The following is a 15,043-nucleotide window of genomic DNA, read 5'->3' as shown; positions in this document are numbered from 1 at the left end:
CAAGGATTCATTCATACCAAACATCTTGTGCAGAGGCAGAATTGAATCGCCTTTATAGTGATCGTCAAAGAGTCGGTTGCCACCGCCACCGCCACCATATTCAACAACACTGCCACCACATCATCCAAGCATCACCACCATCCCCAAGCACCACCATCAACATTAAGGCTCCATATCAACATCAAAGCTCCATCGCCGTATCCACAACAGCTTCATCTCACATACACCAAAAGGAAGGTAAAATTTGTATCATAGTAAATTTTACCAAGTAGCGCAACTAACAGCTGATCGGTGAAATTCGCACATTCACACGCACAGTTCTCGACTCAGTTTCAAACAAAAACTTTAGATTATTTAGCTTAAATTTTAAAGTGAGATAATCCTTACCAATTGATATATATATAGAATATATAAGGCGTTTTAAAAGAATCTTGTTATTAAAAGAATCTTTTTATTTATATTAAAGTTTTTATCATATATTTTTGAACTTTATTTTAACAATTTCATGCGATTTTAAAGCATTTTCGTGCACATAAATACAACCATGTGCATATACGTTTAGACATTACATTTCATACACGTTCGTATTTGCCATTCTAATTGTTTCTAAATTCGTAAACAATGAATGCGGATATTCTGTGGGATTCTTCGAAAAAATGTAGTATTTTTGTGAAATTTTATACTTAATCTGTGGTATTGTGGTGGTCAAAAAGCTTTTATGCAAAAACACTTAGCCTCACAACGCGACAATGTATATATAATGCCATATCGAATGTAAGGATATCTCTAATAGAAACATTTTTACAGCTATAATAGGGTAAGCCTAAAAATGACGTTTTTCAAACTTTGAAATTCGATCAGTCCGAAACCAGTGGTTATAAAAATTAAATGTGTGTCAATTTGTTCCTTTAGGTCCCAAAAGAAGTGTCCCTCAAAGTTTGAGCGAAATCCGAGACTAGCCAGGTTTTTGAATTAAACGTTTTCATATGGATTGACTCATACAACGTGAAACTTTCCGATTCAGTCAAGTTACATTTAAATAATAATAATCCAATTTGAAATAAGAGAATATATAATAAAATAAAATAAGAAATAAAATAAATTAGCATAAAAGGCATATAAAAAATTTAATGTTATATATTTGTTACTTTTTTTTTTCAGTATAAGACGTACTTTATCTAAAATGAGGATTAAATCTGCAAATGCAAAAACATTTTGCAAATTTGCTATTAATTGTTATAAATAAATTAGTTAGTTTCAACAAAAGTTAACTCATTATTTGCGATTTCATGTTTTTTTGAAAACAACTAAAATAAAAAACAAAGAATCTGTTAAATAAAGACTTATGTATTTACGTGTAAGTGAAATTTGCCACAAAAAATGGGCCGGTCAAAAATTAATTTTATTTAAGATTTTTTGGTATGCTACAAATTATTTTGGAATAATTTTTTAGGATTTTGGTAGAGGCTATTATAAGTAAGTGGCAACAATGGGAAACCATGTTTTAATCTTTCACCGTGTAGCGCGTACGCTTATGTAGGTTTGTGTCTTAGAGCACTTACATAATTTCTCCAAAGATGGCGCGCTTTTGTGAAAGAAAGTAAATATCGATATTTGGAGAGATTGTTGGATTTACAAAAAAATAATCTCAAACCAGCAGTGATCTTCCAGCTGCATTCAAATTAATAATTCGTCTCCTAAGTCAAGGTATGTTAGATGGTGGAATTTGAATTGTCCAATTGAGATACCAAAGGCACATTTTCACTTTAGTGAGAAGTTCGAGTTTCGACATAACAGACTTTTTAATCCAACCAACGTAATTTGTTGTAAAAACTCTATATCTCGCTCAATAGTCTCGTTCGCTCAAGAAATTTTCCTTAAAGGAAGCTAGGGGTAATGCAAGGAACCTAGTAGTTACAGCAGAGTTGAATCTAGCAGTTACAACGATGTTGTCGTTAAAGGGATTGGTTCCAGATTATAGTTGCATAGATGGCTTGTGTAATATAAGGACATACCGCACGTGGGAAGTCATGGCCAAACTGTATATCCCTGCGAAGTGTTCTTATTTCAAGGTGTAGGGTTCATATTATTTTTTATTTAACTTTGTATTTTAGTTACTTTGCACTTTGTAATTTTAAAATGTTTTATCAATATTTTAATTTTCAGTATTGATTTTTTAATTTTCAAAAATTTTGATTGATGGTGAAAAATTTAAAAAAAGATATTGACGAATACTTTGAGGCGCATTCGTTATTGAATAAAAGTTTCTTTATACATAAAATCAAAATTGGTTTTAATCACCACACTGGTGATCCAGCTTTAGTTAATACGAACTTTCCTATCGACGTCTCTCGTTCGTTATCTACGCGAAAATACCGGCTACCTGGTGAAATTTTATATGTTTATGCAAAAAAAAAAATAACACAAAATCAATAGAAATATACAAATTTCAACCAGTGAGAGTGTTAGCAAATTGGAAATTGCTCCAAAAAGTTTCTAAAACGTGTTTAAAAGAGCAACTAATTCGGTTCTTTATCGTTGCCGTTGTCGCAGTAATCGTAAACGTCATTACAATCAAGATCACTCAAATACCACAAAGTCAACAGTAACATCAGTACTAAGAATTTAAACAGTTACAAATTTATCACATTCACTTATAAAATACGCTACGCAACAAAAAGGAATATTAAGATTCCAGTGCGCTACTTAAGAAGAACTGTTATTATAGCAGTGCGTCTAACAGTATATTAGTATCTTTGACTAATACAAACTTATTAGTTGCATCTGTCGAAACAGAAGAAGTTTCTATATCGTCTGACATTAATTATAGTGAATGTGTCGCACACGTTCAAAAAAAAAAAAAACATAACAGAAGGTGCACACAATTTTGATCGAGGTGCATCTAATCGTAACAACAGGCATTCATTCCAGTTTACATCGGTCAAAAAGCATAAACGCCGAATTGGAAATAGCTTAAGCAAAAGCAAAAACAACAGCAAATATTCAATCAACAAAATATGAACATTTTGGTGAAACATTCGGACATGTGCAACTGAACAATTACGCCATTATCTGACATTACATCACAGTTTCGCTCGCCGCAGCTGGCCAAACTATTGAAAATATATTTACAAAATACAAGCTGTTAAAACTGCAATTCAAAAACTAAAAAAACTTCAAGAAGCAAATTCCTACCAAATGGGCAACTATGTTGAGGAAATCGACGAGTTTATTTGCGAAATCAGTGTTATAAAGCAAAAAAAAAACATATTTATAGTAGAGTACTATCCCAACCATGGTACAATTACCAGGTAGAAGCAGAAGTGAAAATGCAACCCTCCTGTGTATTTTGTTGTTGCCGATCGCACCTAAACTGTCAATCGTTCTTTCAATTTCTTCTTTCATAAGTGATGGAAGGAGCCAAAACAAAAAAAGAAAAAAGTTGGTTTGCTGATAAGCTGGAGGAAAATGGCATTTTTAGCAGCAAATAATGGTAATTAAAATAAAAAAAAATATATTTAATAAAAATATATTTAATTTATTGTTATTATTTATTTACATATAGCAGCTGAATCATTTCTTCAACGTTTCCAGCGCATCACCTCTTGGTAATTCTATACACTGATAATACGCGTCCACAAATATCGAGAGATGTGTTAAAAGATGCGCATTAACCTCGAAAACAATAAACCGAAGGCGGAGGTAAAATATTTTATGTTAGTCAAGAGATATTTGCAAAAGAAGTTGAAATTTTTCAATTTAAAAGTTTCATGTGGGCGTTGTAATGTTGATGATATTTGGTACTGAAATGTTTGATTTAGAATAAAAAGATGTGAAAAATTTTGGTAGTCAAACATTAATTCTTTTTATTAAATAAATTCTTTCTCTTTTATAGTTATTTACTTAACCTATACATTCATAATTATCTTAATACTAATAAACTAAAAATATGTACATTGGTAATGGGGTATGCATACATGTAGGTTTGTATACATGCTTTGTATACATGTAGATTTGTATGCATGCTTGCATACATGTAGATTTGTATGCATGCTTGCATACATCTACATTTGTATGCCTGCTTGCATACATCTACATTTGTATGCCTGCTTGCAACGTCAGCAGATCAATGCGAGTAATTTGGTTAATGCTATGCATACATATAGATTTGTATGCATGCTTGCAAAGTCAGCAGATCAATGTGAGTATTTGGTTAATTCATATTATTGGTTGTATGTAAATAATAAGCAGAATTTATTAGCTGTGAACGGACAAGGGTTTCATATTCGGCATTCCATTGATGTTAGCTAACCGCTGTGCTAGTTCAATAATTTGTGTTGTATAATATTGTAATATGATTGTTACTAAGAAGTATTTGGCATAGAAGTTCATGATGCGTAATGCCGCAAGTGTATTGCATAGGTGGGTATGACGCATAATGCTACAGTACCCACAAAAAAAAAAATTGTGGACATAAGTGTTTTTCGCAGATATAGTTTTGGTCTCCAAACCGGTGTTGGACCCACCCAGATACATTTTTCATAAGCGCGGCCGAAGGCCGCCAGCGCAAAAATACTATGGATCCCACCCGGTTTTGAAGCACTCCAGGGTCATTTTTCGGTTTTTTGGGAATATCTTTTGAAAGAGCTAAAAGTTTTCTTTTCCGCCTCCGGATTATTATTATTGGATTTGGTGTTGCATGTGATCTTGCACTCAAAGAAATGGAATATGATAAGAAATTTATAGATTTTCTTTCGAAACGTTTATATGATCGCATCACTTCAAAATTATCACATGGTATATGTAATGGTGATCCAGAGCAAAGCTATAGTGGTTTATTAAATTTATCATTACTGATGGCCTTAAAAGATGTGGCGTTGTCTAGTACCTAAGCATGTACTTCTGCATCACTGGAACCTTTGTACGTACTACGTGCGATTGGAACTGATGAGGATTTGGCACATAGTTGAACAAGGTATATGCGTTTATCGTGCTGAATTGTGTAGTTAATTTGAAAGTAATTTATTGTTAAATTTTTATAGGTTTGGTATTGGTCGTTTTACCACCATTGAAGAGGTTGATTTTATTACAGATACATGCATCAAACATGTCGAACGTGTACGTGAAATGTCTCCATTATGGGAGATGGTGCTAGAACCAATTGATTTTAAAAATATCCAATGGTCGCAACATTAATTTTGTTTATGATATATAAATAAGGGACCGTTTTGTATTGTATGCATCTTTTAATGTATGTATTTATATTCCAAAGCAGTTTAATGTAAAGTGAGATACAAATATAGTGCCTACTTTGTCTGCCTAAGGTAGTTATTTTGTAGTATTAAAATTATATTGGGAAATGCTGTTGCTATTGCTAAATGTTTTTTGTAGTGGACCTTATTTTCAATACATGTATATATGAGTGCTAACGTTAATGTCTTCAAGAGATGTTGAAAATTTAGGATGAGATTGTATATAAAATGTTGAGTTAATAGTATTTTCATGAATAAGTACTGATTTATTTTAAAATTTCATGTATTTTGTAAAGTAAAAATTAAGTAATTTAGTAACCTAATAAATATCGAAGATACATATATACATAATAACGTTTAACGTTGGAAACTTATCGTGTAGGTATTTGAGGTGCATATTTCTTTTAAGGATATGTGCTTCATGTGTTGAGATGTAATCTTTTTTAATTAAAAAAAGCACGAGCGTGTTGAAAATTTCAAATTGAGTCGCTATGCCACAGAACTTTCGGGTTCAGCGCCATTGCATGGTTGTTTTGATCTGTTCGGAACCGATTTTGCTTTCGGTTTAATTTTTGGATACTAGTTCGGTTGTAGTACCGACTTCAATTACGGTTCCGGGCTTTCCTTCTGGCTCTAGCCAGGAGGCTTTTGTAGCAATTTTGGTTTTAGGCTGGATATGGTATCGGTACCTGCTGCGGCAAAAGTTCGGCTTGGAACATTTCCGTTTTCAACTCCAGTATCGGTTATACTCCAGTTTTTTTCTTGTCATCATATGGATGATATAAATAATCCAAAAGTAAATCTATAGCATGTAAAACATAATTTTCTAGCAATATTTTCTCTTCGTAAACTGTTTGTGTCCCTGATAAGAGCCGCTTTTCGTAGGTATAATTGTTTAACAACTTTTTTCTTTTGTTGACTAGTGGTGGCCCTGATAAGGGCGTATACTTGTATAGCATATTTTCGCTCTTTGTGGCCCTGAAACTAGGGAAGCTTACTGCGTCTGTGTTTCATAGCTTATTCGTGGTACACCATGCATATCCGTTTGTGTACTGCAGCTGTTCCGTGCCAAGTATTGGCCTTTCGCTCCAACGGTGTCACTTAAAAAAAAGCTTACATATAGAAGGAACTTTATTATTTATCCTTCGTCCTTCCTTCACGTTGTAGCGGCGAAAGTATTGTCCGATATTTGGGAGATAACTGTAGGAATAACCGTTGGGGACTATGAGAAAACTTCCGTTTTTATACAAACTCTTGATTAGCACTGCTAAGTCATACATAAAATTATATTACATTTTTTATCTTACAGCATTCTGAATATTTCTTTCAAATGCGGTAAATATAGTGATGGAGTGGAGTTGGGCATCAAATTTACTCTCTGAGCTACCACAATAAGGTCACAGGCCTGAAAATGGAGCGAACAATTAAGTCAAGGGAAGCTAACGCCACAAACTTTTTCCCAATATTTCCTCTTCCTTGATCTTGCGGGGTAATCCTTTACTTTAGCTCACAACTGCAAAAACTCGTGCAAGAATATCAGGAGAGGTGTCAAAAAATGCGTTTTGAACTCAGGACGACGAATCCGAAAGCGAAAATTAAAAATTTTATTCAAAAAATATTCCCCAACAACCGAAAAATGGCACCGAAGTGCTCCAAACCCGGGGGTGGAATCCATAGTATTCGGCCGCGCTTATAAAAAATTACCATGAGGGACCAAATCTATATCCGCGCAAAACACTTTTTTTTTGTTGGTACACAACACCATCAAAATTACAACTGCCACATGAAAATTTTCAACTTTGTTTGTAAATATATCTGAAAGAAATACAATTTTCAGTTTTCGGATTCAAGGTCCTGGGTCCAAAGCGCGTCTTTTGACACCTCTCCCGGTATTTTTGGACGAGTTTTAGTAGTTGTGAGCTAAAGTAAAGTATTACCTAATAAAATTTCACAACAAAAGTAAATAAACAAAAAAATGTAAACATAAACAAAGTTTGACATTTTATAACTAGCTTCGAATGAAAAAACATGTAAAATGCAACTCTGATGCTTTTACCTGGTTATTGGACCAGGATCCCAACCAACAGAAGACTTATCAGTGTAAGCAATAAATCTATATATATAAAAAGAAGTGTACATTTTGATTGTCACTCCATAACTCGAGAACGGATAGAAAGATTACCATGATATTTTTAGGAAAGATACAGGAAGGAGAGATGATGGTTAGTTGAGGCTAAAAATAATTTGGATATATAAAAGGGGTGTGGCACCTCCCATACAAATGAAATCTTTGGTACTGCATAACTCTGAAGGTATAAATCCAAGAACGTTGAAATATAGTAAGGAATTATCTGAGGTCAATGCCTAACACCACCAAGAAAATTTGGAATTCGGAAAAAGGGGGCGTGGCACCTCCCAGACAAATCTATATATATAAAAGAAGGTCGTGTTAGTTACATAACATAGTTACGCATAACTAAAGAACGGATTAAGCGATTTGGATGAAAATTGTTGGAGAGGTAGCTTAGAACCAGAGAACGGACATAGGATACTTTTTATCCCGTTCTGGCTAGGGTCTTGAGATCAAAACGTGGACTTGGGTACTCCTGGGATGTGTTTGTACAATATGGGTATCAAATGGAAGCTGTTTATGAGTACTTTGATACTGGGTATTTTTCGTACCTACTGGTGACTAGGGTCTCGAGATATAGGCCAAAACGTGGACCCGGCACCCCTAGGATGTGTTTATACAATATGGATATCAAATGAAAGCTGTTGAGTGCTTTATTACAGGGTAGTTTTCATACCTATTGGTGACTAGGGTCTCGAGATATAGGCCAAAACGTGGACCCGGGCACCCCTAGAATGTGTTTATACAATATGGATATCAAATGAAAGCTGTTGATGAGTGCTTTAGTACAGGGTAGTTTTGATACCTATTGGTGACTAGGGTCTCGAGATATAGGCCAAAACGTGGCCCTGTATACCCCTAGAAGGTGTGTGTAATATGGGTAGCAAATGAAAGCTGTTGATGTGTGCTTTAGTACAGAGTAATTTTTATATCGCTGGGTGACTAGTGCATTGAGATATAGGCCAAAACGTGGACTCGGATACCCCTACAATGTGTGCGTAAATGGATATCAAATGAAAGCTGTTGCTGAGAGCTTTAAAGTAATTTCCATTGCCATATTCGATATAGTCGCATCAACCTGGAAAATTTGATAAATAAGCATGCGAAGCCGAAATAAAGACATGAATTAATAATACCCACATACCTGTATACATATGTACTTCCTATTCGATTTGCCTGAAATTTGGTGTATTAATTTGCCTGTATTAGTATTTAGGATCCTTTTTTCCGGGAACTATACCAGAGACGGACTGGGACTGGGATTAGGACTAGGACTGGGGCTGAGACCCGGAGTGGGACTGGGACTCGGAATAGGACTGCAACAAAATACATACCACCCTTTGGGACTGGCACTAAGGGATGAAGAAGAATGAGAAGAACTTGAGAGAAGAGAAAAGAGGGAAGGAGACTGAGAAAGAGATAGAGTGAGACGAAATAGAGATATGTGAATCGAAAAAAACGGAGAGAGGAGTGAATAAAAGGATTAAGAAAAATAAAAGAGGGGGGAGGCAGATTTAGACCGAAAACGCTTATTAAGATGTAATCAGATAGACCAAATTTAGAGCAGAACACCGTCTGCCGGGTCTGCTAGTTATATATAATTTATAAAAATAAAAATACAAGATACATACTAAAAATACGCGATATAGCCACAGCATCCAAGAAAATATTACAATCAATATTAAACGAATTTCGTATATCGTTACCCGAACGTTTACCTCATATAGAACCAATATCTAATGCAGGAAGTCAGATTCGTCAAGAATTTTCATTAATTTCAACTCAGTACAAAGATTTGTTACATCGTACGAACTCCCTTCAAGACCATATCCGGAGTAAACGTGTGTCAAAAAGAATTTGTAGAATAATGTGCAGTTTTTCATGCTGATCCGAATCATTACTTCTGTTGCTCTTAGATGTGTATAATTGTACCATTTATCATTAAATGCGATGTTAAGTAACAACAACAACAAAATTTGACAACGTAGCTCATCAATATTGTATCATCCAACTATATTGAGGACACGCAATCTCAACAAAGCCATTGCATAAACACAGCTGTAATTTTTGAGTTCCCTGATTGAGCAGCTAAAACATCAAAAGCCATTGCATTAACAGCAACAAACTGAATATTCACAGCAAGTATTTTGGTGAATTATATGTGTTTATGTATGTATACTAATATATAGATATATTATTATTATTGTAAAATCTCTTTATAGAATTACTAGTTTATTTTACTGTTTTGTTAGTGAACTCTCTTTTCATTTAATTCAATATGATTAGTTCACCACAACATAATACACAAACATCTACATTTACTAACAATTTAAACGACACTTTGATAGATTTACCAAATGATACTTCTCAACAACAAATTACAAATCCATATGGAAATGTTACTCCAAATGAAATTACAAATCCATATGCAAATGTTACTCCAAATGAAATTACAAATCCATATGCAAATGTTACTCAAAATTAAATTTTGTTAGTTTCAGTAAAACTTCCACAATTTTGGACTAATTGTCCGGAAGCATGGTTTATTCATGCCGAAACACAATTTAGTACTAAAAGCATTACACAAGAAAACACTAAATACGAACATATTCATTACAGCACTTCCGCAGGAAGTGATAACAACTATTTTAGAGTTTATCCAAAATCCTCCTATTAATAACAAATTTACTGAACTTAAAAAAGCGTTGATAAAAAGACAATCAATTAGTGAAAATTCGAAACTTGATAAAATTTTAAACGATTCTGAGATGGGTGATCGTAAGTCCTCATAATTTTATCGTTCATTAATTATATTAGCCAGGTCAAATTTTAGCGAAAACAAATTAAAGAAAATTTGAATGCGTAAACTTCCTAAATTTTTGAGTATGATAACGAATTAAAAAAATTAGCAGATATATTTGGGAAGAGATAAACAAAAATGAAGTATTTTCGGTTAATACAATTTCAAATACAAAAGTTTAAAATTCTGTTATTGAAAAAGTACTTAAAACCACCTCTTTGATGTGTGAGAATTTTCAGAAACTTTCTTTGGAGTTAGCTGAAATTAAAACAGAAATGTATCGGAATCAATCTAGGTCGCGTTCTAATTCTAAGAACAATTTTAGAAATTATTTTAGGCGTCGTTCTAAATCGCATATTATCCAAATTGGTTTTGTAGATTACTACAAATTTGGAAATAATGCTAGAAGTTGTGAACAACCTTGTTCTTATAACAAAAACAAAGATTCAACAAACTAAATTCTTCCGTTGTTGCAGCGACGAACAACGGAAATTTAGAATTTTCGAAGCGTCGCTTATTTATTTTTGATAGAGAAAACAAACAAAATTTTTTAATTGATAGTGGAGCAAAAATTTCAGTATTACCCGCGTCTAAATTTCCTCATACGAAATGTTCAGACATAATTCTCACTGCAGCTAATGGCTCAACAATTGCCACTTACGGGAAAAGGCCTTTAAATGTAAATTTAGGTTTAAGACGTGAATTTCTCTTTACATTTTTGATTGCGGCTATAGCCAAGCCAATAATTGGCGCTTATTTTCTTTGTAAATATGGTCTTCCTATAGACATTAAACATAAACGTTTAGTAGATCCATTAACCACTCTCTCTGTTAATACAGTATCCTACTTTTGTGATATTCCATTACCTAAATTATTTGTGGTTGACAATAAATTTACAAAATTATTAAAAGAGTTTCCGTCACTTATTTCACAGCCAGATTATACTAAACCTGTTAAACATACAACAGTACATCGACTTGTAACAGAAGGTAGTCTTCCTTTTTCTAAGCCCAGGCGCTTAGATCCGGTAAAATACAAAGTCGCGAAACGGAGTTTGATTTCTTAGTCAAAACAGGCATTTGTCGGCTTTCAAATTCTTCAGTAGCATCACCACTTCACCTTGTAGCTAGAAAAGAGTTGAATGATTGGCGTCCATGTGGTGATTTTAGAAGACTGAATATTGTAACTGTTCCTGATCATTATCCCTTACCTCATATTCAGGATTTTAATATGAACCTTCATAATAAAAATATATTTTCAAAATTAGATTTAGTTAGGGCATATCACCAAATTCATATGGCTGAAGAAGATATTTATAAAACTGCTATTACAACTCCTTTCGGTATGTTTGAATTCATGAGAATGCCTTTCGGACTTAGAAATTCTTCACAAACCTTTCAAAGACGAAGAACAACATTTAAAAGATTTGCGTAACCTTTTTCAACGCCTTACAAAGTACGGTTTAAACATTAAACCAAGTAAATGTACTTTTGGTGTACCAAGTATTGAGTTTTTAGGACATAACATTTCTGAAACAGGTATTCGACCTTCTGATGAAAAGGTATCAGCTATTCGCAATTTCGAACGTCCAAAATCACTTAAGCAGGCACAGAAATTTATGGGTATGGTAAATTATTATCAGAGATACATTCCAAAACTAGCAGAATTTACAAACAAAATTTATGATCTAATTAACAATGTAAGTAAGAGACGTGACAAAGTTTGGTATGGGACGAGAATTCGAATGAAGCTTCTGAATGCATTAAAGATAAATTTGCATCTACGATATTGTTAAATCATTTTAACAAAGATGCTAAATGATCTTTAACAGTAGATGCATCTAACACAGTGATTGGGGCCGTTGTTTGGGCTTTATTTTGGATTTATAAATAATTTTTAATTATTACACGCTTCAATATGTATTATTGCATATGTTCTATTGAATTTAAACCTATTTTGAATTTAAACGTATATTTATGAATTATTATACGTCGAAATATGTACTGTATTACATATTTTATACTTTTATATTATATTTGAACTACTCGTGAATTACTTAGGGCCGATTTCACCAACTCGACTTAGGCTAAAACTTAGTTGTGACTTAAGTTAGTCCAGATTTGCTGCTTAGTTTTTTTTCGGTTTCACCAACTTAGTTACTTAACGAAATTAACATACAACAACCCTATCAGCTGTTTTATACATAGTAGTATTTTTTGCTACTCTTTAATTTCACGCAACCCAATCCATTTGAAGTATTGTCAGTTACGGCTGTCAGTTGCGTATTGGCAACTTTTAATAAAATTATAATAAAAATAATAACATTTCATATGCGGGTGTAAGCGGTTTTGGTAGTTATTTAATGTATGAGAGTGGTACAAGTGGTCTGCTACCTGCAAGCTTTCTGAATTCAATTGGCGCTAACACTGAGGCGACACTTGTGCACATGCATCCAGGTAATGTGCCACAGAAGCAAGCAATGAAAGAGCAACTAAAACGTATCTCGGTAAATTTATATTCGGTGCTGCGAGAATAATATCAAGGGAAGGATCAACAGGTGCCCGAGGCCGCAACTGAGCCAAGTACACCCATTGAAGAAAGAGAGCCAAGCAGTAAAAAGCAGAAACTAAGCGAAGATGATGCGGGTAAGTAACATTGAATAAACGATTAGACAGGCTTGATCTGTATAAAAATATTGCCAAAAACACTTGGAGAATTCTCCAAAGCCTTTCTGGTCTTGTTTACAGAACGACCTAAATTTGTATGCTCAAAAACCTCGGACAGGTTTTCGCCATTGCAGCACAATAAAACCTTGCTAGCTGTAATAACTTAACTCTTTTTTTTTCTGCGGCAACTTCGGGCGCAACATCAAGCACTGTTACAACAACAGCAGCGTCCCCTAATAGCGACAGCACCGGCGATTATAGCGAAACAAATAACCCATCTGCAACAGTTCCTGCAGCACCGGCGCAGAAATGGCACATAGAAAACCAGCGTGCATGTGAGTTAATGCGCGTCAATTTCGATGCACTTGTCATATCAGCAAAGGAACACCCAAGTAACATCGTGCAAGTTTTATTACACTTTGTAAAACCTTCACGCCCAATAGTGTTGTACAGTCTTAGCAAGGAATTTTTAATGGACTTGTATGTAGAGCTGAAAACCAACTCTAATGTCACAAATTTGCATTTTACTTGAAATTGGTTACGTTACTATCAAATATTGCCCAATCGCACACATCCTGAAGTAAATATGAATGGTAATAGTGGTTACCTCTTGACTGGTTATAACATAGGCTAATATTCTTAGTTTGTTTATAATGTGTAAATAATTATATTAAAATTAATAATATATCGGACGAATATATACCACGGTTTTAAGTTGACTTTTGCTGTAATTCTTTTTAAATTGGTTTTACTTCCTTTAATTGGAAATAAAATCCACATTCACACCGTTTGGGTGCACCCTTTTCCAGCCACATCCAATTAACATAGCGATTACCCTTACCTAAAAAGAATGGTTGCAAAAAACTAAATACAAAGCATAGTTGGTTGCTCTTTAGTGCCAGGCCCACGTTTTATGATTGTATCGAGTAGCAAGGGATTTGAGGATTTTATTACGGCTATGGATTTTCGGAACAATGTCGGCTGCGTGCTCACCAAAATGTAGATCCTGATCAAACGTCACACCCAAGATTTTGGGGTGTAGGACAGTCGGTAGCGTAGTGCCATCGACGTGGATGTTCAAAATGGTCGACATTTGGGACGTCCATGTTGTAAATAAGGTCGCGGCAGATTTAGTCGGTGATAATGCCAGGTTTCGCGAGGCGAAAAAACTGGAGAGATCAGTTGTGGCACCCCTTGTTTAATTCTCCTTGGTTTTGATGTTTCGTTTCTAAATTGCACCGATGCCTGCCGACCACCCAGATAATTTGCGGTCCACCTTTTAAGACATGGGGGAAGGGTAGACCCTTCCAGGTCTTGCAGTAACGAGCCATGGTTGACCGTATCAAAAGCTTTTGATAGGTCTAGCGCTACTAGTACTGTTCTATGGTGGGGGTTTTGATTTAAACCGCAATTTATCTGGGTGCTGATGGCATTTAGCGCGGTGGTGGTGCTATGGAGTTTTCTAAAGCCATGCTGATGACAGGCTAGCTGCAAATTTGCTTTGAAGTAGGGGAGCAAAATGGCTTCAAGCGTCTTGGCTACTGGCGATAGGAGAGATATCGGGCGATATGACTCTCCTATGTTAGCTGGTTTCCCAGGCTTTAGTAGCGGGACCACCTTGGCCATTTTCCATTTCTCAGGTATGACAAAGGTGGAAAGAGACAGGTTGAAGACATGTGCTAAGTATTTGAAACCCTCTTTCCCTAGGCTTTTAAGCATCGGCTTGGCTATGCCGTCTAGGCCCACCACTTTGGATGGTTTAGCGTAACCAATGGCATCTTCAACCTCTCTGGCGGTGATGGTAATTGGTGACGCGCTGAATTTATGTTTATGTGCGTATCTGTTGGCCCTCCGTCTATCTTTGTCGACCGTAGATTGCATTACATATTGACGACAGAAAGCGCTCGCGCATTTTTTCGAACCCGACAGCACTTTACCGCCGAAGGCGATGGAAACTTTGTCATTGTGCTTAGACGGATTCGATAAGGACTTTACAGGGGACCAAAGTTTACCCACACCGGCAGAGAGGTTACAACCTCTTAGGTGCTTCTCCCATTTCGCCCTCTTGTGTTCATCCACAAACAATCTGATGCGTTGGTTTATATCCCTTATTTGAGGGTCGCCTGGGTCGAGCTGTCTTATAAGGTCACGTTCTCTCGCTAAATCTGCGGCCTCCGCCGGGAACTGGGGCCGA

General features: G+C 35.2%; 1 pseudogene; it reads left to right on the top strand.

Moving 5' to 3' along the window:
* The first annotated feature begins 3,468 nt into the window (after positions 1 to 3,468).
* Positions 3,469 to 13,483, top strand: LOC137248646 (tRNA (adenine(58)-N(1))-methyltransferase non-catalytic subunit TRM6-like; annotated as a pseudogene).
* The last annotated feature ends 1,560 nt before the right edge of the window (positions 13,484 to 15,043 follow it).

The sequence above is a fragment of the Eurosta solidaginis genome, chromosome 4 (genome assembly GCF_040869045.1).
Source record: "Eurosta solidaginis isolate ZX-2024a chromosome 4, ASM4086904v1, whole genome shotgun sequence".
NCBI classification, from domain to species: domain Eukaryota; kingdom Metazoa; phylum Arthropoda; class Insecta; order Diptera; family Tephritidae; genus Eurosta; species Eurosta solidaginis.
This window is presented reverse-complemented; position numbering and strand designations above follow the sequence as displayed.